The following is a 24,709-nucleotide window of genomic DNA, read 5'->3' as shown; positions in this document are numbered from 1 at the left end:
GATTCGGGAGTATATAGTTTTTGCCACGTCTGTCTGTCTGTCTCTTTGTCCGCACATATGAATTCTGTGTTAAAAGATCTTTCATTTGATACCAACAATTTTGGCCTTTAGACCTTGACCTTGGAGATTGACCTGCTTTTAAAAAACTTTAACCTTGGCTATAACTTTTGTACGTAAATGGCTAGGGCCTTCAAACTTCACATATGTTATTCTTGTGACAAGACCTTTAATTGGATACCAACAACTTTGACTTTGGAGATTGACCTACTCTTACAGAAATTTTAACCTTGGTTATAAGTTTTTAACGGTAAGGGCTAAGGCTTCCATACTTTACATGTGAATCCTTGTGGCAAGACCTTTCATTGGATACCAACAACTCTGACCTTTTAACCTTGACCTTGGCCTACTTAAAAAAAATAACCTTGGCCATAATTTTATGGGGTAAGAGCTATGGCTTTCATACTTCACATATGTAATTGTTATGACGAGCAGTGCACAAAATTGTGAATGGCATGGCCTCTGTTTTAAAACAATGTCGCCCGCATGGCGCAGTGGTTAGACTTAGAGCGTCTGCTCTAGAGTCGCAAAGTAAGGAGTCAATCCTTACGTCACGGGTTCGAATCCCACTGCAGGACGAGGAGACCGGTCCTTCGGATGAGACCGTATAAACCGAGGTCCCGTGTCGCAGTAGGTGCTGGCACGAAAAAGATCTTTCCCTGCTCAATGGCCCTAAGTGCCGAGTAAAGGACAAAATTTGCAGCTCTCCACCGGCAAATGGTGGCGTCTCCATATGAGTAAAAAATTCTCGAGAGGGACGTTAAACAATATACAATCAATCAATCAATCAAATTCAATGGTTGGAAAGATGTTATTTGAGATCAAGTGACCTACAAGACTCATGGACCTCTTGTTTAGATAAACTAGTTGTATTTCCTTGTGACAAAGTACGACATGAAAGTCATGCAGATTTTACTTATAAAACAGAAGACTTTTTTCCACACCATAGACCTATAATTATAAAGAACAACCAAGCAAGTCAGCAGGAGAGAAGAAAGGATTTTAAATATAGTGTCTGTTGTATTCAAGAACATTAGACATTAATGCTTTGCGCAAGTTACTAGTATATTTATGTTTTTATGGTGTGCACGATTGACCTTGGGCTAAGATTTTTTGAATGTTTATGACCAGGTTATGATTATCATAAACTGTCCTCTTTTTAGAAAAAAAAAATCAAGAGGGTGAATAATCTAAAAATCTCTTCAATACATTAAAATTGCATCTGTCCATTATTTTGGAATCAGATTCAAGGATGGCATCAAAACTTCAAAATGGCCGGTTTTGCAGATATAATATCCAGCACTGTTTTCAATGTGAGTATGACGATAGATTCTTTATCCTGTCGTTGTGTTTTTATTTTATATCACGGGGAAGATGAAGAATCGGGTCATTGAAGAGTAACTGGTCGTCCTACTCATCCAAGGATCCTTACATGGAAATTCACAAAAACATAGGCCTGCATTAACTGAAAGAAAATAGAAAAAAAAGAAATATAAGAATTAAAAATTTAAACACCAAGATACAACCAATATTTTATTTAAATTTTGTGTATTCAAGTATTGCGGCCTTAGTAAAATACTGTAAATGCATTTTAAGCCACATGAATTGTCATTTTGTAAATTTTAAATTTACCGGGTAGCAGTAAAAAATAAAATACTGCTACACTGTATCCGGTAATTTAAAACATAAGATTTACAAAATGACGGTATTGTACAAATAAGGCTCAATCATGAGGTCGATCCATAGACAAATTTCACAGAAAAGCATATCGACCGAGCACGAATATAACATAACAAATGTATATTAGTCCTTTCATTCGGTCAAATTACTAACAAATCAGCTTCACAGAAAAGCATTTCCTGCAGGAAAACAATTATTCAAACCTATTTCAGGATTATTTTTTAACATATGGACGTCTTAAACATAGTAAAACTCGGAAAGGAAAACAAGGAGGTTACAAACAGTAATATGGAGACTTTTTTTTATTTTCAACAATGGAAGATCGCAAAAGAAAATGATGTCGTCATACAGCCTTCAATGCCTTATTTATGCAAATCCCGACTATATAATAAAACAATTATGGACTCTTTTGGTATTGAATATGGTTTGTCATTCACCAGAAAATATTCATATTGACCAAGGCGAAGCGCTGGCGCTTCATGAAAAATATGCCTACGTGCAAGTCTGTGTGATTCACACACCAATAATTCACACTACACTGAAAAAACATTCCTTGTATTTACATTTTATATGTTCGGAAGCAACTAAAATATACTCAATATTTGAATTTCTCGCTGCCCTATATCGCTGCATTTTTACTAACGTCGCTGCAGCCTCATAGTGACGTCACGTTAACGCACGTTTCTCCGTGTATATTTCTACGCGTGAGTATACTTAAGAAATAAGGTATCATTTTTTTGAGTTTTATTGAGATGTAAAACGGGCTTTATGGGAGATTTGATCATGTGCCAACCCGTTTTTATGGAACGCCAAATTAACATGTATTCAAATAATTGCACCTATTTTCAAATAATTGTACCTATCTTCAAATGAATTGAAGATAGGTACAATTGAATTAAAGATAGGTACAACTGAATTAAAGATAGGTACAATTGAATTGAAGATAGGTATAAATAATCATACCTTTCTCTAAATAATTATACCTACGTAGAAATGAATTATACCTATCTTTAATAGAATTACACCTATCTTTAATTTAATTAAAGATAGGTTCATAGACCGTTTCACGGTAAATGCGGTACTGCTCTTTTGCAGGGCAAAATCATATAGTTTGGTGAAATATGACGTAAAGGTAATTGTTAGAGATACGTCATTTAATTATCTGTCTACAAAAACTTCGCCAAACGGTATTATTTTGCCCTGCAAAAGTGTAGTACCGCAGTTACCGTGAAGGGGCTAATTGAATTATACCTATCTCTAATTCATTTGAAGATAGGTATAATTGATTTAAAGATAGGTACAATTGATTTGAAGATAGGTTCAATTAAGACATATCCACAAAGGATTTGAAGATAGGTACAATTCAATTATACCTAGCTAGGTTCAATTTGTTTTATGTTGTTTGTAAGTAATGAACGCTCCATTAGAGACAATATTGAGTATGGAGGGAAACGAACAGAACCTACAGAGCGATGACAACAAGGATAAAAGGAGAAATAAAGGTTAATTCAAAATGTGCAAAAAGCATCATATACTTATAAAAATACACATGTACATCATGTAAGTTTATCTTGTATTGCAACCAGATGAAGATTCCGATAAACTTTCGCGTCAGCTGTGACGTATCGGAAATGACGTATGATAAAGGGAGTAGTTGTTATTGCCAATATCTTAGTAATTAAAGATAGGTTCAATTCAATTGTACCCATCTTTAAATCAATTATACCTATCTTCAATTCATTGCATTTGTACCTATCTTCAAATCAATTGTACCTATCTTCAAATGAATTAAAGATAGGTATAATTGAATTGTACCTATCTTTAATTCATTTAAAGATAGGTACAATTGATTTAAAGATAAGTACAATTCATTTGAAGATAGGTACAATTCAATTGAAGATAGGTACAATTATTTGAAGATAGGTACAAATATTTAAATATATGTTAATTTGGCGTTCCATACGTTTTACATCTCAATAAAACTCAAAAAATGATACCTTATTACTTATATTTACATTTGTGACTTATTCATACTTTAAATTTGCCTGATTGTTATTTTTAACGTGCGAAATGCGTTATATTTCAAACCCAACGGCATGTATGTAATCCACTAAACGCGCGTCACTCGGATGACTCGTACCTCGCACATAACCTCGGACGTCAACGGTGATCTACCATCTTGCTGATTCAGTCATGTGATCTTATTTGAATTTCTTTCAAATGTCATACATTTGAAATCGGAGTTATTTTGTGGCACACTCAACAGTTTTTTCTTGCTTTCAAAGCCTGTTAACATGAGGATGTAATCAAAACCTGTTTACGATAAAGAATTGCATAAATTAAGAAACATTTTCGAAGAACGTTATGCAGAGCGAAATATGAAATGAGTGATAAGGCAGTTTCCGGCGGAGAAATGTAAGGATCTGTTGCGTATTCCTCCACCAATCACATCCGAGGTTTGAATGGAGCGGAGCGGAGTCAGCCGAGGATTGCCGATTGAACGCGCGTCGACCCTTTATGACGTCACACAGAGATTACGTCGAACGTTTATCCAACCGCACATCTATGACCTCTTGACCCCGTACCTGTATTTATTTAAGGAATGAAGCTTATTTCAACTTTTGTTATACGATATAACATAACTTGGGGCAGTTTACGCTTTATAAACCGCGAAGCGGTTTATAAAAAAGCGTAAACTGCCCCAAGTTATGTTATTGTCCCCCGCTTGAAAAGTGGGGGATATTAATTTGGGTTTGTCCGTCCGTCCGTCCGTCCGTCCGTCTGTCCGTCCGTCCGTCCGTCTTTCTGTCTGTCTGTAACGCTTTCGTTTCCACACGATATCTCGAGAATCCTTTGAGCTTTCGCAATGAAATTTTGCATAGCAACTCCCTATGGACTAAAGAAGACCCCTATTGATTTTGAGGTCAAAGGGTCAAAGATCAAGGTCATAAATTCGCAAATCTTGTCTGTTATAACACTTTCGTTTCCACACGATATCTCGAGAACCCTTTGAGCTTTTGCAATGAAATTTTACATAACAACTTCCTGTGACCTAAGGAAGACCCCTATTGATTTTGAGGTCAAAAGGTCAAAGTTCAAGGTCGTAAATATATACATTCTGTCTCTGTGTAACACTATCCTTTCCGGGCGATATTTCAAGAAGATTTTGAGCTTTTGCAGTGGAATTTTATACCAAAAGTCCCTAAGACCCCTCTCAATGTGTCCCGCCCCGTTTGTTTTATAAGTATTTATTGTATTACATGTCGCTATTTTTAGCACAGGGACATGAGAGAGTTATCACGTATAAACAGGTTCTCGGCGGACTCTATATTCTTATTACATCTATTAGAACTGTTTAATAAAGGTTAAGTTAGACATGCACCATGCATTGTATTAAATTTTGAAAATATCGAACGTTGATTATATGCGACTTCATCTTTATATATAGTGACAGCTTAAATAACTTGCATACATAGAGCGATTCCATGGCGCAGTGGTATGTCTCTCGTTTCACATGTGGGCGATCCGGGTTCGACTTCGGGACGATGCATCATTTTTTTTTTCTGAAATATTAGTTTTACTAAATGATAGTACTCAGCATGTGAAGTGAAAAATTTATAAGGTGTGGCTTCTACAAACTCATAAAATCATCATCACAGAGTGATAAATATTCCATATAAAAAGAATCTTCTATACACATAATAAAGAATAAGCAATCAAATCTTTATATCCATATTGGCATATTTTATTTGCCTCAGTATACATGTATACATTTCATAATTTTTCAACTTAAGTCAGGGGGATCCGACCCCCCCCCCTCCCCGAACTGCGCATGGTTTACTTTTTCCCTAAGCGGGGGACACAAATTCTCTGAATTAGCTTGTTTCGTATAACATAAGTTGAAATATGCTTCATTCCTTATAATTTAATTTCAACATAGACAATAAGACAATTTTTCCATTTTTTTCTTTCGGAAAAAGGCTTGAAATATCGCATATTTTAAAAGTTAACGGTAAGCGGAGTAATATGTTTTTGACGCAACTCATTGTGACGTAGGCAAGTTATGTTATACAAAATGGATAAAACCGTGTAACCAATCGAATGACGTGTTACAACTAAAATTAAATTATACAGTTATAAAAACGCTTGCTTTCAGTAGTGTTATATAAAGGAAAACATTTGCAAATGTAAATATACAAAAATGACTTTCAAATCAATTTCACAGTTGGCTTAGTAGAAAGACAAATGTAAATATATTCTAATGGAAAAAGTGACCAGTACCATAATCTGTCACAAAGGGAAGCGAGTCAAGGTGCATTTTTTTAATGTTTATTTTCCTTCCATATATAAAGTTTACATAAGATACACTTCACAAAACTAAGTACACATTCACTGATAAGTTATGTACAAAGATAGGCGTTTTTGCAAGATATCAGGAAGTAAAAAGATAGTAGTAGGGAGCAGTTTCTGCCGAACTCGTATGAAAAAGAAATATCAGTTGCCTAACCAGATTTTCATGAAGCCCGATCCCGCTGTAAATCAGTAAAAGGTTAATTAAGTAATTAATGAAAACTCATTAAAAAATTCTATTTTTAAGATCACTAGTATTATTGTAAGTAAATGGCATATTTCGAAGAATATATTCTTTATATTTTCATTTATTTATCTAGTATTTATTCACTAATTTCTAACTAATTTACTTACTTTACTTTACTTAACTTTCACTTACCAGGCGATGATCTAGAATTTTTTCAAAGGAGGGGGGGGTTGAAGAGAAAAAGAGTTTTTACAATTTACACTTTACATATACATGCAGTTTCAGGCACGTAGCAACGGGGGGGGGGGGGGGGCTGCCCCCTTTTTTTGCCTAATATTACTTAGACTATAGTAAATGTTAATTGAAAGGCTGGTTGCCCCCCCCCCCCCCATTTTTTTTTGTGAAATAAGGAGAATGTAGTATTAGAGGTCAAAAGAACTGCAGGAAGTTGGCATTGAAAACTGTTGCGTTCAAACCCCCATACGCCCCCCCCCCCCCCATTAATAGGATTTTTGACTTTGGGCAATTTCCCGGGTTTTTTTTTTTTTTGGTTTGTTTTTTTTTACTTGTCAACATTTTTAAGTAAGTAATTTTTTTTTTCTTTGGCTGCCCCCTTTCAAAAACGATGATACTTGGCTTAGTTTTAAAAACTCAATAAGATACAGCGAGGAGTATGGTTTTTAAATATGAGAGGATCTACCTCAGAAAAAAAAATACTAACCTCATTCTCCGAACCCGAAAATCTTATCGTGTAAAAGAAAGTGGGTTTTATTTTGTTTTCAAGACCGAGTTTCCTTATATATTACAACATTGGCATTTCACTTTTTCTCTCTCTTTTTACAAATCCAATAGGGGGTAGCAACTCTCGTAACCCCCCGCCCCCTCCTCTAGATCCGCCACTGCTTACTTTTACATCATACTTATTATTTATTGCATTCGATTTTAAAGTTACCTCTATTTCAATTGAACTATCATATATTTTGGAAACTATATTTTAAAGATCCATGCATCAGTTTTAAAAACTGATGAGCGCAATAATCGATTTGAACAGTACATTTATTCTAATGCTCTCTTCTATTAATGTGCGCTTTAATTCATCACTCTAGCTTAACATCGCAGATGTTTAATTATTCAAGTAATAAAATAACTTGCAATTTGAATTAAGTACATAAAAAATGTTTTATAACTGTAACATTATATTTTTCTTTTTTACGTTTTGCTGATTCAGATTTTCTCAGAAAACAACTGGAAACTTCGTATTATTCCGTCACGAGGTACATGTAAACGTAGTTCGCCGAATTGTGGCGATGGTTCACCAAGGAATAAAATAATTTGAAACCGAGAAATTATCTCATGTGCATGATTTCATTTATATTCTATTGTTGTTAAATACATTATAATTTGAAATAAGTTTTAAAGACGTTTTTCTTGTTGGTAACATATGGAAGTAGATCGTATAATATGTATTACATGTACATGTATAATGATATAAATATCACTCCATTGCATAAGTTCAGTTTATTTTTGTCGTGCGCTATTATGGATACTGCCAAGTATTTATTGCAAGCTTTAGCGTTCTTGTTTCGACTTGAACTACACATATATCTTTATGTGTTCTGTTTTTAGTATCACAATCTTGCATTGTGTACACCTGGATGTTGACCTGAATAAAATACCCAATATGCAACTTATTCAAATGATAAAAGAAATCTCATTCAAAATGCCTAACTTCTTAGGTATACAAAGAACCGGTGATCTGCCGAACTCTGTACACATTACTTCCTCTTTCGCTTTAACGATAAACTGGTTGGTTGACAACGTACGGAAGCGTACATGTACATGTATATACTTGTAATCAATATACGAACCAATGGTGTTCCCCGAATGGCTACTCGAAAAAAACAACAAGTAATTATCACACTCAATTAAGGGGCCCTCTAAGGGGTACAGGTAGACTTACCTGTGTTTACCTGGATATGCAATATTTTATAAATCAGATATATTCATTCAATTTAATTTTAATTCCGAGGGTTTTCTATTTTCCGAAATATACTGAATAAAAAAATAAATAAATATAAGTAGATAAATTTAAGAGAAATGAAATTTTAATTGTACCATTAATTTAATTTTTTTCCAAACTATTTATAGTATTGATTGAGAATTTACAAATTATTATCCCCTTTTTGTGCTACATTTTCAAACCCTTTTAGATAAATTAACACCAATGTTTTTTTTTTCTTTTCTTAAAGTAATATATATATATATATATATATATATTTATGTATGATAAAGAAAGTGTTTCTAAAAAGTTTTCTTTAATTTATTTTATTTATTTATCATTTTTAATTATCAAAACATTCTATTAAATCATCATAAAATTCAGATGAAGTTTATGAACTTCTTCACCTTGCATAGTAATCATTTAGTTGCGAAGAAACATATGAAGATAGACTAAATAAGTTGTACATATTGTAAATATGTGTGATATGAAAGTTCAACAGTGTTATTACATATAAAATGGGAAAATCAGTGCTGCTAATCAATAGAACTTCAAGATAATTTATAGTTTTTAATATGTTTTGTGCTTGTAAAATTATTTATTTAAGAAATATGTATGCAAAATATTTATTCATAATAGTGCTGAAATTTAAAAAAAAAAAATCCGTTTTATTTTGTTTCAATTCTGGTAGATTATTCATACAGGTAAGTCTACCTGTACCCCTTAGAGGGCCCCTTAATTGAGTGTGATAATTACTTGTTGTTTTTTTTCGAGTAGCCATTCGGGGAATAAACCGAACCAATATATGAATCATATGAGATTTATATAATTCTATAATAGTTGCATGTAAAAATTGTTTACGTTTTTCAGTTCATCCAGTAAAGAAGTGAGATTCCTTCTGACCTTTATTTCCTTTCTTTGTGTTGTAATTTTTTTTCAATTTTGTAGTGATATAATTAAAAAGATTGCACCAAAAATCTATGTGTGCAAAACACTGATGCCCCCGAATTAAGAGCAGTCTATTGCGATAGATGAGCCTTCTCAAATGCAAGCTCTAGTTTTAACTGTCAAAGCCAAGGTTAAAGGTTTTTTTTTTATCGATTTGGGTTTAAACTCTAAGGTCAAAGTCAACAGGTGAAGAAAATTTATACCCATTTAAAAGGTCAAGTCACACATGTGAAGTATAAAAGTCCTAGCTCCAACTGTTCAAAAGTTATGGCCAAAGTAAAAGGTTTTTTTTGTTTTTGTTTTTGTTTGTTTGTTTTTTTTTTTTTGGTTTGTTTGTTTTTTGTTTGTTTGTTTTTGTTTTTTTTTTTTGTTTTTTTTTTTTTGTTTGTTTGTTTTTTTTTTTTTTTTTTTTTGCAAAAGCGGGTCAAACATCAAGGTCAAGAGGTCAGAATTAAAGGTATCCGAGGAAAGGTTTTTTCACAAGGAATACACCTGTAAAAAATGCCATAGCCCCACCCACACAAGCAGATAGACGAACGGACAGGGTAAAAATTATGTACCCCAAATACTCGATTACGGAGGCATAAAAATAATATTCCATTGATGGATTAAGTCTTAAAGTAAATTAAGTTCTAATAAATGAAAGGATCACTTCTTGGTAAATATAAGCATTAGCTTATAGGGCCGATATTGGTTTCATTCTTAATCTAGAAAATGACTATCGATTTCCGCTTTAGGCCACATGCGTGTAGTTTTTGTTTCTCGTGTAGCTTTTTAGTTCTAGTCAATTATGTGTTCATTTGAGCCTCCCTCAGTATTAACAGATACATTCTTTGCATGAGGGTCAGGCAACACCAAAGAAAATTGTGAAATAAATGAGATTTCATTTTCCACTTCATGTTTGTCACACTATAGGCATTTCGCCCTCTCTCTAGTTCACCCATATTTTCTTTAAAAATATATTTTAGATTTGAAACAAGATGTGTTTGTGAAACAATAATGCCCCCGTATGACAGTTTATCACGAGGGTTAAAGGGGAATCCTTTCCATGCGACCTCACCCGAGGGACAAGCGTGCACGTCCCGCACTTGGATTCGAACTTGCGATGTAAGGATCACCTATTGTTGACCGTATACAAGTAATTTGAGGTCTTTGTACTCTTATGTACTTATTTACATGTACTACAATACATGTACTTTTCATTCTATTTATTTTCTTGCATTCGAAAATGTACTGGACAGCAAGCCTTTGTGGCAACGCACTTTGAAAAAATTACGCATTTTTAATTTTTTTTTTCATAGTGCGTTAAAATTGGGAAAAATCAACTGTGACACTTTGAAAAAAAATTTCAAAGTGCGTTAAATTTGGGATCAACTCAACGCATTTTGAAAAAAAAAATGTCAAAGTGCGTTAAGAGTTAATATTAATATATTTTACCATGGAGATTATTTCCAAAATAAGTGGGGGCTTACTACCCTTCCCCTTGCCCTTCGCCCGGTTCCGATGCCTATGATATGCCCAAAACATGTATACATGTATATGTATTTACATAAGTGGTATGACGGTGAAAACTTTTAATGAATGAATTAAGCGTATGCCTATTTACGTGTCGTGTTCAGCTTGAATCATACCGATTATTCGAAGAACATTAATCAAGCTTTACATTTTTTTTCAAAGTGCGTTAATATGGCTGGTATTAACGCACTTTGATAGCTTGGTTCCAAAGAGCGATATATGGTTACTTTATATATAGCTTTAATTTGAACAGCTATATATGCGATCTTTATTGGTCATTTTCATTTTGATCAGAATAGAAATATGACATAATAAAAACCAGAAGTCTCTGTCGAGATTGTAGCTCTACTGGTTGGTACTTATAACAAAGGATGAGAAACGAAGCCATTGCCATCAGACCAAAACTGTAGAAGGAGTAGCATTTTAAAGGAATTTCACAGAAAATTCTATTTTTAGTAACCATGGCAACACCATTCATCGAAATCAAAAACCGATGCACTATTTTATTTATCTTAGTGTAGTCTAGTTGTGTGCCAAGTTATATTGAAATCAGACCAAAATTGTAGAAGGAGAAGCGTTTTAAAGGAATCTCACAGAAAATTCTATTTTTAGTAACCATGGCAACACTGTTCATCGAAATCAAAAACCGATGCACTATTCTATGTATCTTAGTGTAGTCTTCCTGTGTGCCAAATTATATTGAAATCAGATCAAAACTGTACGAGGAGTAGCATTTTAAAGGAATTTCACAGAAAATTCTATTTTTAGTAATCATGGCAACACCGTTCATCGAAATCAAAAACCGATGCACTATTTTATGTATCTTAGTGTAGTCTACTTGTGTACCAAGTAATATTGAAATCAGACCAAACTTGTAGGAGGAGTAGCGTTTTAAAAAATTGTTTACAGACAGACAGACAGACAGACGGACGGACGACGGACACCTTACTATCGCATAAGCTCTTCTGGTCTCTGACCAGTAGAGCTAATAACGTTTTCCCGCCATTTTAGCATATTTTGTATAAAACTGCTCATTTTCAAGCCGTTTTCCTTCCAGAAAATATAGAGCGCAGCCTAGAACAAGATTTATATTTTTATCAAAGATGTATCTATTCAATACTGATTAGTGACAGAAAAATTATGTATGTTCTACATTGCGCTCTATGTTTCCCATAAGAAGAAAACATCAAGAAAATGGCATATTTTCGGCTTTTTTGGTAGATAGCAAAAATAGCAGTATTTCTTATGTCATTTACAGCTAGAGAGTGCATATAAATGTGAAAATATATATATTAATTAGAAATATTTCTTATATAATCTCTTCTTCAAAATAAATATAAATTAAACACATCTGAATGTCATTCTAAAATGTTGATTTTTAGGGGCTAAAATTGACTCTAATCATATATACTCCTTTAACGCACTTTGAAAAAAAAATTCAAAGTGCGTTGTAACAAGCCTTACACGTGTGTGTGAATTCTATAAGGAAGAAGACAATTGTCATACGAATTATCTTCGGATTTCGTGCAACGCAGGAAAAAGGAAGTAATATGACCGCTAGTTATTTTACCAAGAAAAGACATTCAACTTTCTGGCAAATTGCCAAGAGCTGATGTAAGGATCACATACAAGTAATTAACTTCCTCGGGTCTTTTTGCCTAACTTAAGTGTACGAGAAGAAGGTGTTTAGGATAGAAAGCCGAACTAAATCTTCCTTAAAAATATCACAGGCCTAGATCTACATATTAAAAAAACACACTTGTTTATTTAACATATCAAAATCAAGCGGGGAAATATTTTATAGGAAAACAGCGGCGCGGCGGCGTAGGGAAATATCACATTTTTATGTTTTCAAAGTATTAGATACAAATGTTCACAATAAATTACTAGTACGTTCATGAATTTTTTTCACAATTTTAAACAGAAATAGATTATGTTTAAAGATACATTTAATATAAACGGGAACCTTGGTTATAAATATTGGTAAATACAACCGTTATTGTAAACATATACATAATGGGTAGTGCATGGGAATGAAGTTGACTTTTTGAACCTAAAATCAATAGGCGTCTTCATAATCTGTACAGTCAAAGATGCATTAACCTTTCCGTTTGACGTTTCTAAGCTAAAAAGAATTTGAATTTGATTTTGTTCAACCTTTGCAGAGATAATGAACGGAAACTGCAAATATTTGGAATTTTTTTAAGTCCAAGGGAAATAACTCCGTCAAAAAATTGCTAGATCGTACCCAAAACCAAACTTTACCTTGATATCTCATGATAAGTCTGTATAATGAATTTCATTTCAGTATGTGCAACCTCTGCCAATAAAAAAATGCAAACAGTAGGTGGACCGACAGACAGACAGCAGCAAAGAAATGTGTCTTCTCTCGCCCGCGTGGCGCAGTGTTTAGAGCGTATGTTTTAGAGTCGCGAAGAAAAAAGTAGATTCTTAATTCGCGGGTTCGAATCCCACTGTGGGACGTGGAGACCGAAGACCGGTCCTTCGGATGAGACCGTATAACATAAACCGAGGTCCAGTGTCGCAGTAGGTGCTGGTACGAAAAAGATCCTTCACTGCTCAATGGCCCTAAGTGCCAAGTATAGGACAAAATTTGCTCTCCACCGGCAAGTGGTGGCGTCTCCATATGAGTGAAAAATTCTATAGAGGGACGTTAAACAATTAACAATCAATCAATCAATCTTTAAGGGGGTTTAAAAATTAAAATTTTTAAAGCATGGAAAAATAACTCATGTTCCAAGGTATATTTAAGATATACATGTACATGTATACCGGCTTATCCGACACAAGATTGTATGCATGTTAGTTAGATTAACTCAACTTGATCATATTTTAACATGGGATCATATTCATATATTTCCTAGAAATGAAAAATTAACTTAGTGTTGATTAAAATATATATGCATGGTTTAATTTTTTTTTATCTTTTATATATGATTTGTTATTTAGAAATTAGAAACAGGTTTAGATGTTAATAAATTTTTATTTTACAGTAGATAAAGATTGAACACCGCCGTAGCGAGAGATGACCTATTGACATTCTTTTTATATACATTCTTATTTACTTACAACATACTTGTGTAAACCAGTTTTTAACCAGGAAGATTAAACATGTATTTTTTATTACACATCTATATACTTGTTCAAAATGCCTAACTTGCTGGCTACCGTTCAAGAATATGTAGATGAAATTGCCTAACTATGTTCTTTTTTGTTTTACTTCCCGATTCGTGTGATCAGTTTTCTGCCTATTAGTTGGAGTAGTGCACTTTAATTTTTTTTGTGTGACAAATCGTCAAATGCAAATTTGCATAAAATAGTGTATTTGTGCCACTGAAGCATTGCAAATGTATAGTACTAACCAGTAAATTTTACGTGCTGTATTGAAATTTAAGAGTTTAAAAATATATATTCACATTTATTTAATCTATAAATAAATATATATTATAGTCACGAATTTTTTTTAATTTTTTTTAGCCCATAATTATGATGTCCTTCCCTTACCCACCTTATGAACAACCGTATATTGGTTTTGCCAATATATTTATACATTTTTAAAAAAAAATTTATAATGCGCTTGTGCTGCATTAACCAAATTATGTAAATAAAATTAGGAATGTGTTTCCCCTTATTTTTGTGATGCTTATTCAAGTTATTTTAGATAAATGTACATGTATATGAAATCTTTATTATTTATTTTTTTATTTTTTTTTTTTTGTTTCATTCATTTGTTCTATGGATCTATTCTTATTCAACTGTAATACCCGTAATAGTATTCTCAGTTTTATGAAATAAATATTTTCATAATGAGAGTTTCCCCACTTTTAACTTCCTTTCATACGGAAAATATCTGATAAGTTTTTATGTCGTTTATTTACAGTTCTCAGCTATTTTGCCGAACTTTTCTAAGACTTCTGCCTAACCCATATATTTCTTGCAAATTTCTTCCTGTGTTTGACAATTTATAAACACCAAACCCGTTTTAAATTATTAAAGAAGGGTATTATTTCTTTTATGTTTTCTTCATTCGTTTATTCAAATATTATTCCCAGAATATTTTTTTCTTATTCTTATGAAGTCAATTTAAAAGTAATCGAGGTTTCCCTAATGAACTTTAAGGCATTTCAGAATATGGTTATTAAAAGTATCCACTCAGTGTGATTATAAAATCTATAAAAAGATTAGGATGATCGATCTTACGATATTATCAGCGTCATCAAATAAGTTAATTAATCAGTTTCTTGTAGTAAGAAAAAATAGGCCCATAGATGGCAAGGCTCACCTGAGTCACATTAGCCCTACTGTTTCGATGACAATTTTCAACAAAAATTCTCTTATTCCCATGAAAAGTTGGACCCAAAAGGTTTGCCTCCCTAGCCCCTAGGGATCATCAAGACATATACAAACTAGAACTGTCCAATAGGAACAAATACCCCCGCTGTGTTTTTCGGAGTAAGTGCCAATTCACGAATATTTTATGGATCTATTAAGAGGTGTTCACTATTGTCTTAAAACAAATCGGGTGAAAATGTAATTGCATGCTCATTTAATTTTTTCAATTTATGAATCTAAGGTCTAAGGTGCAACCAAATAAAACATCAATACTAATACACTGTAACATTTTTTGTTTATTTCATTAAAAAAAATAAATTGCAATTATTTGTCATGCTACTCTGCAAATTAATTTTTGAAAAAAGGATGGTTCAAAATGACGAGCAAGACCATGTTGTTTCTGACAAGATTATTACAAGCTTTTACCTGCTTAACATTAATATATCATTTGAAACTATTGTGAGATTTTATTCCGAAATATTTTCAAGATTAACTTTGAACCTTTCTTATGGCATCAAGCTACCTCGAAGAGATGGGAGGGGGATAATTTGATCAGAATGAGATTCATTCTTACAACGTAAGGAACAACTCCTTACTACGCGACTCTAACTGTCCCTCAAGCGTCTACGGAAAGAGGGTGTTGCTCTTCTTTTAAAGAAATGTAAATTCCCTCATCCAAAGTTGATTTCAGTCAATTTTGGTTGAAATTGACCCACTTATTCTGGAAAGGACTTTCGAAAATATAAAGAGATTACGGAGGGCAGGGGGATGTTGAGCAATAATTGTTCGACTGACCTAAATAAAGAAGTCACTATTTATATGCTCTAGCATTCACCATTTTAGCATTTGAAACAGGATTGGCAAATTCTTTCTTGGGTTCATTTTTTTCTTAATTTCTTAAACCATTCGTTTCTAAACCTGCAAACTAAGGAAGCACCTTCTGAAGTAAAATATGGGGTGGTGGGGAGAAAGTGCTTTGCATAATTCGTTTAATATTTGAGATCTCATTACTTGAGTATACGTACATGGAAGGAAGAACATGCTTTAACTAGCCATACACGAAACACTCATTTTTCAATTACATGTATTATGTAAAATAAGAATGAGGAAGAAGATATGATATTATTTGTTCTGAACCAAGAATAGAAACGCAACTTCCTGGCATATTGACAAAAGATAACACAAGGGTTGCATTGATATTTTTTGTCTGTTTGACTAACTTTAGTACGGCTTAAAGGTAATCCATGACAGAAATGCCGAACTAAACCTTCCTTGAGCATGGTATTTCTTAAATAGTTTGCCTAACTCGAGTACATCTTAAAGTAAATTAAGACAAAAATACCGAACTAAATCTTCCGTAAGTAAGCCAATAGTATTAAGACATTTTTCCTTCTCGTTGCAAAAATTAAATAAGAGGCCCATGGGCCACATCACTCACCTGAGTACCTTTTACCATGCTTTTCTTTACCTGATTTCCCCTTTCTAATACCTATTGTCAACCAACCGTACCCCATAGGTCATAATTTGATGGGCCACATCACTCACCTGAGTACCTTTTACCATGCTTTTCTTTACCTGATTTCCCCTTTCTAATACCTATTGTCAACCAACCGTACCCCATAGGTCATAATTTGAACATTTTAAAATCTTCACTACCCTAGGATGCTTTCACATAAGTTTCAGATTTTCTGGCTCAGTAGTTCCAATATATTTCAATTTAAAACTTTGATTCCCGATTGTATCCCCGCCCTACCCCCAGGGGTCATGATTTGTAAAATTTAAAATCTACACAACCCCCGAGTGCTTCCACACAAGTTTAAGCTTTTCTGGCCCACTGGTTCTTTAGAAGATTTTAAAGATTTTTTCCTGTATATTTCTATGTAAAACTGCAAAATCTTATGTGTGAAAAGAGGAAAACACATGCTGTGGCCTGCAACTCGACATTTAGATACATCGACGACGAATTGTCAATTATAATGGTAATTTCCATTCCTACGTCGATACGATATATGCTAGAGAGCTTGAGATAAAAGATACCACAGAGTCTGACACGTCTGTTTCGTTACATACTTGGATATTTTACTTGAAAGGGACGTTAATGGTAATCTAACAACCAAGCTATTTGATAAACGTGATGACTTTTAACTTTTCTATCGTCAACTTCCCTTACTTATGGAGCAATATACCTTCATCACCTGCATATGGAGTGTATATATCTCAGTTGATTCGATACGCAAGAGCATGCTCTATGTATGAACAATTTCTAAAACGATGTAAATTATTGACAAGCAAGTTGATGAAATAAGAATATCAGCATTCTCATTTAAAGTCATCATTTCGTAAGTTCTATGGTCGATACAATGACCTTGTCAGCAAAAACAATTTATCATTAAGTCAAATGCTGACTGACGTTTTTCATACTAAATGTTGGTGCATTATTTATATATTGAATTGACGACGGATTTTTTCCGTTATTTCCCGATCATGACAAGGAGCACATGGCAGGTGAGACCGGTCGGCAGGGGATGATCACTCCTCCTTAGCACCAGATCCCAACTCTATGTTTCGAAGGTTCATGTTTGCTCTGCTCCGCTCCTATTTTGTATTGTTCGATGGACTTTTGAGCTTGAATGTATGTTGTTTGTTAACATATACATACATACAGCACGTATTTCATTTGTGCTGTAATCTTTTCATCATTTTGTAAGTTCTATGGTCGATACAACGACCTTGTCAGCAAATACAATTTATCATTATGTCAAATGCTGACTGACGTTTTTCATACTAATTGTTAGTCCATTATTTATACACTGAATTGACGACGGATTTTTTCCGTTATTTCCCGATCATGACAAGGAGCACAAGGCAGGTGTGACCGGTCGACAGGGGATGTTCACTTCTCCATGGCACCTGATCCCCACTCTGATGTTTCGGAGGTCCGTGTTTGCTCTGCTCTTAATTTGTATTGTTTTATGGACTTTGATATTGAATATTGTTCGTTATCTCCATATCCTTCTTCATTCCACATAAGTTAGGACTTTTCTGGCTCAGTAATTCCAGAGAGGAAGACTTTTAAAGATTTTTCCTATAAATTTCTATGTAAAGTTTTGATTCCTTATTGTGACCCCGCCCAACCTACGCGGGTCATGCTTTTGATAATTTAAAATCTTCATTACCCCATGATGCTTCCACATAAATTTCAGCTTTTCTGGCCCAGTGGTTCTTGAGAAGAAGATTTTTAAAGATTTTTCCTATATACAATGTATTTCTATGTAAAACTTTGATTCCCTATTGTGGCCTCGTCCAACCCCTGTGGGGTCATGATTTATAAAATTCAAAATCTACACCTCCCCAAGATGCTTCCACATAAATTTCAGCTGTTCTGGCCCAGTGGTTCTTGAGAAAAAAATTTCCTATAAATTTCTATTTAAATTTTTGTTTCCTTATTGTTGCCCCGCCGAACCCCCGGGGGTTATGATTTGTACAATTTAAAAGTTACACTACCCAAGGATGCTTTCACATAAGTTTCAGCTTTTCTGGCCCAGTGGTTCTTGAGAAGAAGATTTTTTAATGACCCCACACTGTTTTTTGTCTTAAGAAGAAGTCGAATATGTGAAAAGTTTACAGACGGACGGGAAAATGTGATCAGAAAAGCTCACTTGAGTCTTCGGCTCAGATGAGCTAAAAAATAAAAAAAAGGCCCATATGGGCCTTATAGGTCACCTGAGCATCATGCAGTTACTTTAACCAGTAGCCATGACATTCACAATTTGAAAGAGGTACCATTATTCATCATAACCAAAGACTTAGAATGCTTTGTTTGGTCACTTTATACATGTACCCATAGGCGGAGTAAGAGAACGAATAATGCATTTTAACTAATCAGTAATATTCAGCATTAATCAGTAGTGCCTCCAACTCACAGTGACCCTTGACCCTGAGTCCACACATTTCACAATTTCGGAAAAAGCCCCCTTGCCCATCAAATGTTTGATTAAAACCAAGGAGGAGATTTCAAAACATAAAGGTACATTGTACCTTGAAATTTATTATTATGTAAGAAGGACCCTTGCTCATCATACATGTAACTTCATAGGTAGTTCATCAGGCCTGGGGGCCATAAAACTTAGACGAGCTCACTTTTGATCTAAGTCTCACTTTTCCACTATATATTTCTTTGATAAAATTGAGACTGAGATCAAAAGTGAGCTCGTCTCAGTTTTATGACCCCAAAGCCTAGCATCTGCTTAATGCTACATGTAGGGCCCATTTTACAAAACAACTTACGACTAAAACCTAAAACTTCAGTTGATTGTACACTTTTGCAAAATTAATCATTGTGTTTAAAATTGCTAATGTAAAGATATTTTACAATATTCCATTTAAAGAGATAAAAACTATTTTCAAGATACTGGAGTATTTTAATACAAAGTTATATAAAGACTCGAATTTTGGTCTTAAGTCGTAAGTTCCTTCATAAAACGGCCCCCAGGAGGAGCAGAGATTTTCAAAGAATTTTAAAATGTATTTTCATTATATAGTCAATAGAGCCTCGCCCTAACACCAGAACCCCTGACCATGGGGCCATAAAATTCACAATTTTGGAAGAGGCACTTTTGGTCATCATAACTATGTACTTGGTTAGTTTATTTAATACATGTACTCAGGAGCATAGACGAAGATTTTCAAAGAACCTGGAGCCTCGAGATTAAACATTTTTGAATAGCTCCCTTCCTCATCGAAGCGATATAGGTAGGTCATCTGCTTAAAACCCAAGAACAGAAAAGATTTTCAAAGAATTAATACATACTAACTATATGATTAATAGAGCCCAGTCTTTACACCAGAATCCCTGATCCTGGGCCATGAAATTAACAATATTCGAAGGGGTACTTAGTACCCTTCCTCATCATAACCTATGTATATAGTTAATTTGTTTGATACCCAGAAACAGAAAAGATTTTAGAAGAACTGAGCAGTCCGTATTTTCTTAGTTCCAATGAAAATCTAGATAGTATAGGGAGTATTCATTATTTCTTGTTGTAAGAAATACAAATAGGTGATATTACCTATTTGAATTGGTGATATCGCCAATTCCAACTGAATAGGTGATATGACTGATATCACTTATTCAGCACAAATAGGTGATATCACCTATTCATTTCCTATAGGTGATATCACCAATTCGAAAAGTTCATTTCACCTATTCAAATAGATGATATCACCTATTCCATTTGAATGAGAATGGAATTATATCACCTATTCAAAAAGGTGATATCACTTTTTGGCAGTTCTCGTAAATACAAAACAGCGTCTCATAATTACCTTCCAATTGAGTTCAAAAGGCTTTTTGAAAGGATTATGGATTGTGTTAACACTTCTGGACAATTAAGTCGATTGGGAAAAGTTGTGGTATTGCTGACAATCTATACTCTTTAATTTATAAATACAAACGTTTAAAAAAATAATTTCAAGATTGATACAAATGTAGTACATGCAAGCGTTTTTTCTTTTAAAAGTCACAATTTCTGTAAGAAATTTGATTTTTTGTGGCAAAATTCTACTGTACCTACATGTAATGTGGTTTCCAAGTTTGTTAATAAAGGTAATTTTAACTCAAAGGCTTTTATGTTTAATTTTTTGTTTTCTTTTATGAATATGGATTCCTGACCCATTCATCACTAAGAAAAAGTGAATGGCCATATAGAAGGCAAAAAAGTGTGTTTTTCACCCGTGTACAAATACTTTTAAACATTTCAAATTCTTATTTCATGATATCGTCGATCCTTCAACAGTGCCAGACCGTGCCAACAAGCTGAATACCGCGAATTAGCGCGATATGATAACAAGGGATGCTACAAGACCGACAGCATCCAAAAATAAGAGTTCAATACTTACATTTTCCAAAGAGCTTTCATCATTCTATATACACTTCAGAACTGTATGGGGGAAATGACGAATTAATTCGAAACGTAGAAATGTTATATTTTTACGATAATTTAATAGGGCTATTGATTCTAATTAAATTGAGTCAAAACAATACACAATTTGGTGTTCATCGAGTACTGAAAATGCATATTTCTTGTTAGCTGCAGAACTGTAGCTCTCCGAAAAATAGATATTGACAGACCGGAGAGCTACAGTGCCACTCATTGTAAAAACTGTATATTTATTGCGCATAAAAAAAGTGCGCTCGGTTATGGATTAATTCTTCCTAATTCTTACCTCAATTGCGAAAGAGTTTAATTTCAAGAAATTCTTTATTCCTCTATCAAGTAATCTCGTAGTTGACATCTGCACGATCCGCGTTGGACCGATTATCTTGCTAACCAAAATGGCAGTATAAATAGACCAAATTTTCGATTATTTCAATATCAGGGGCAGGAGGTCTATCAACAACAATTATAAGGGATGCTTTGTGGTGGAAACAGTGAAAGAATATGTTAGGAACACATGGTTAGTAATAATTTGAGATGAACGCTTTAAAAATATGGAGAAATAAATCGAGAAACAGCGCACTTTTTTGTTCGCAATAAATATACAGTTTTTTTCAATGGGTGGCACTGTAGCTCTCCGGTCTGTCAATATATATTTTTCGGAGAGCTACAGTTCTGCAGCTAATTTCTTGTATGCAATTGTTCAGTGGGCCAAGGACAATAATATTTGACGGAACTGTTGTCAAAACAAACTTCAAATAAAAAAACTGCGTCCTTCCTGTGTAATCTATTGATTATATCAAACTTAACTTCTTTAGGAACTTTCAGCTTTATTCTAATAATAACTCACCATTTATATTTGTATTATATGTACTGGTTTTTTTTTTTTGTTTACAGTTTACAGTTCAATACCATTTAATGTAAAAAATTATGCGTTTAATCTATGCGTTTAAACCAAATTTTATTCAAACACTACTACATAATCCTTATTTAACGATACTGGGAAAAGGTGACGGCCCTTCAATGAAAATTTTTGAGATTTAATCTCAAAATCACAGGTGCTTGAGGAGAGGATCCCCCCCCCCTTTTTTTCGATATAGATCGCGGGCCTTTTCGACTATTTTCTGTATAGATTAGATACTAGTTTATATGGATGACACATTTGTGATATAATCTATTCCATCAATTCAGAAAATTTGCTTAAACATAAAAAAAATATAATGTTGATTAATATTGAGGAATTAGGGTATAGATGTTGTAAACTGTTTGTTTTACTATTAATTACTTAAGGTACTTTTTCCTCAGCCAAGAAGGATAACTTTTAATTAATGATTAAATTCAAAGAATCTCAAAATGAAGCTTTACCCCATAAAAGTATTTCAAAATTAAGTATTTAAAGAAATTGACTTTGTTTTGATCTAACCACAGCTAGATACCAATGTTTATATTAACATTATGAATGATGTGAACATAGAGGTGATTTAGGGTTTTTTACAATAATAGAAAAATTTATGCACTATACATTGTAAAATGATCAAAATAAATAGAAGAAACTAAATTACATTATATATATAGAAACAAGAAAACATTGATGTAACCATCAATTGTCGCCCGGGAAATATATAAAGTAAACAATGAAAATGAGTCTTGATCATCAAACCGCTTCGATATGTGTGAAAAGGCATGCGTCCATTTGATTTCTAGTAACTGATGAAGACGATTTCTGTCGCGAATATTTTTCAGAAAACTGTAGTCGGATAAAAATCAATCAAAAACGATACCATTTTAAACATGATCAATTCCTCGAGTAAATGTTGGCTGCATGTAATATAAATTGAAGTTAGACACACGCATCACCTATATTCAAAAATGTATTAATTTTCAATTTTAGAATATAAAACACGAACTGTGCAGAATACGTTTTTATCCGAGAAGTAAAATTCGATGTTCTAAAAAAAGGGACCTGTCGTTTTTTTCGATAGTAAATGATAAGCAACTTTATTTATTAAATATGAAAAACATATATATTTTTACAGATTCACTTTTTGGAAGTAAATATATTATGTATCTCGTAATTTATAAACGGAAAGAACATTCTGATTAACAATCTTTTCAATGTTTAGAAAACCTTTAATTCTAAATAACTACTCCCACCCCAATTCCCATACACTAACAGTTAAACTTATATGTATAGAGCAGCCCGGTCCTCCGGGCTGCAATTATACATTTTTTTTTTCAAAAGCCTGGATATACCGGTATGGTTTTATTTCTAAAATACGTTTGTTGATCAAATTTGAATTGGAAAATCCATAGCAGGTGTTTTTATTCGCATTTCCTTAAAACTTACTTCAGATTTACTATTTTTCCCTATATAATATGATTAACTTTCAAGATGACGTTTGAAGTATTACCATGGGTAAAAACAAATTACTTTGAGAATTTCAAGATGGTGTTTGAAGTATTACCATGGGTAAAAACAAATTACTTTGAGAATTCAGAGACATTCAATTAGTCAATGCCTGATTTATAGAACCTGAGGATCGGGGTATCTTAAGGTAATTTGTTGAATTTTTGGTATAGATTTTCTCACAAATATGTCATTGAAAGATATTTATGAGAAAAAAAAAGTAGAAAAGGCCCAGGACCTATATTAAAAGAAGGGGAGCTGTCCTAAAGCACCTGTGGCAAGAATAGCTACATACTGTATGCATGCAAATCCAATAAATCTGACCAAAAAGCAATTAAAAACTTTTTGCATATCAATTCAGAGTCTATATTTGTCGTTATGGGATTTCAGTTTACCTATTACTGTTCTGTACCATGATCATTTTTACTTACATGAAAGAAGAGGAATCAAGTCACCATGGTCCATGTACAGAGAGCAATTGTCTGACGCATGCGCCATCTTCTTCGATCATATGACTCCAACTATTTCCTTCTTCACCATTTTATTACATAATATTATTTCTCCATTCATTTTTTTTTTTACAAAAAAGTTTTGATTTTGTAGAGGGGACTCAATATCTGCAAGTCTAATGGCAATTTTATTTTACAAACAAATAAATCAAAATACCAGAGAAATCAAAGAACTGTGTGCATCCATTTTCAGTGTCTAAGTAGTTGGAGTACAATTATTTATGGCATATTCAAACAGCCCTGTCTGTGTTCTCTGTCTTTTCTGTCCATTATACCAAAAAGATATATTTTTACCGCAGACTTGAAGATATAAAACAGATCATCATTTATTTTTTAACTGCTGCGTTCTCACGAAGTGTTGGTGGGTTATCTTTAAAGTAGCTCTAAACACTACACACTAATTAAAGAGTTCTTATTGTAGGGTACTTTATGCTATTAGAGTGATCAGTGCTTAGAGGTGAGAAAGATAATATGTTTTAAGGTTAATTATACAAGTTGTAATGGACTCAAATATGCTTTTAAAGCATTATATTAGACCAAGAATAAAAAATTGAATTCATTAGTACTATTTCAATTTTTCCAATGTAAGTAAAGTGCCTCTGTTCACGTACGAGGGTCATTCAAAAATACGTAGACAATGCTCCTCATCGTCATATTAATATTATTTAAAGATTAAAGATCAACACATTTTCGTAAATAAAAACATTTATTTTGTCGAATTGTGATGTTTCATTCCATTTGATTGAATAGAGCTAATGTTAGCCAATT

The 24,709-nt window shown here is 33.4% G+C and overlaps 1 long non-coding RNA gene across 1 annotated transcript; it reads right to left on the bottom strand.

Moving 5' to 3' along the window:
* Positions 1-1,241: 1,241 nt before the first annotated feature.
* Positions 1,242-24,264, bottom strand: LOC134278540 (uncharacterized). Its single transcript, XR_009994469.1, has 2 exons — positions 23,864-24,264; positions 1,242-1,522 (listed from the first exon to the last, which is right to left on the bottom strand). It is a non-coding gene; the product is annotated as an uncharacterized LOC134278540 (long non-coding RNA).
* Between the last annotated feature and the right edge of the window lie 445 nt (positions 24,265-24,709).

This window comes from Saccostrea cucullata, unplaced genomic scaffold (genome assembly GCF_032062105.1).
Source record: "Saccostrea cucullata isolate Sc308-1 unplaced genomic scaffold, CSIRO_AGI_Scuc_v1 ctg2601, whole genome shotgun sequence".
Classification (NCBI taxonomy): Eukaryota; Metazoa; Mollusca; class Bivalvia; order Ostreida; family Ostreidae; genus Saccostrea; species Saccostrea cuccullata.
Note: the sequence above shows the minus strand (reverse complement) of the source record. Positions and strands in the feature narration are given on the sequence as shown.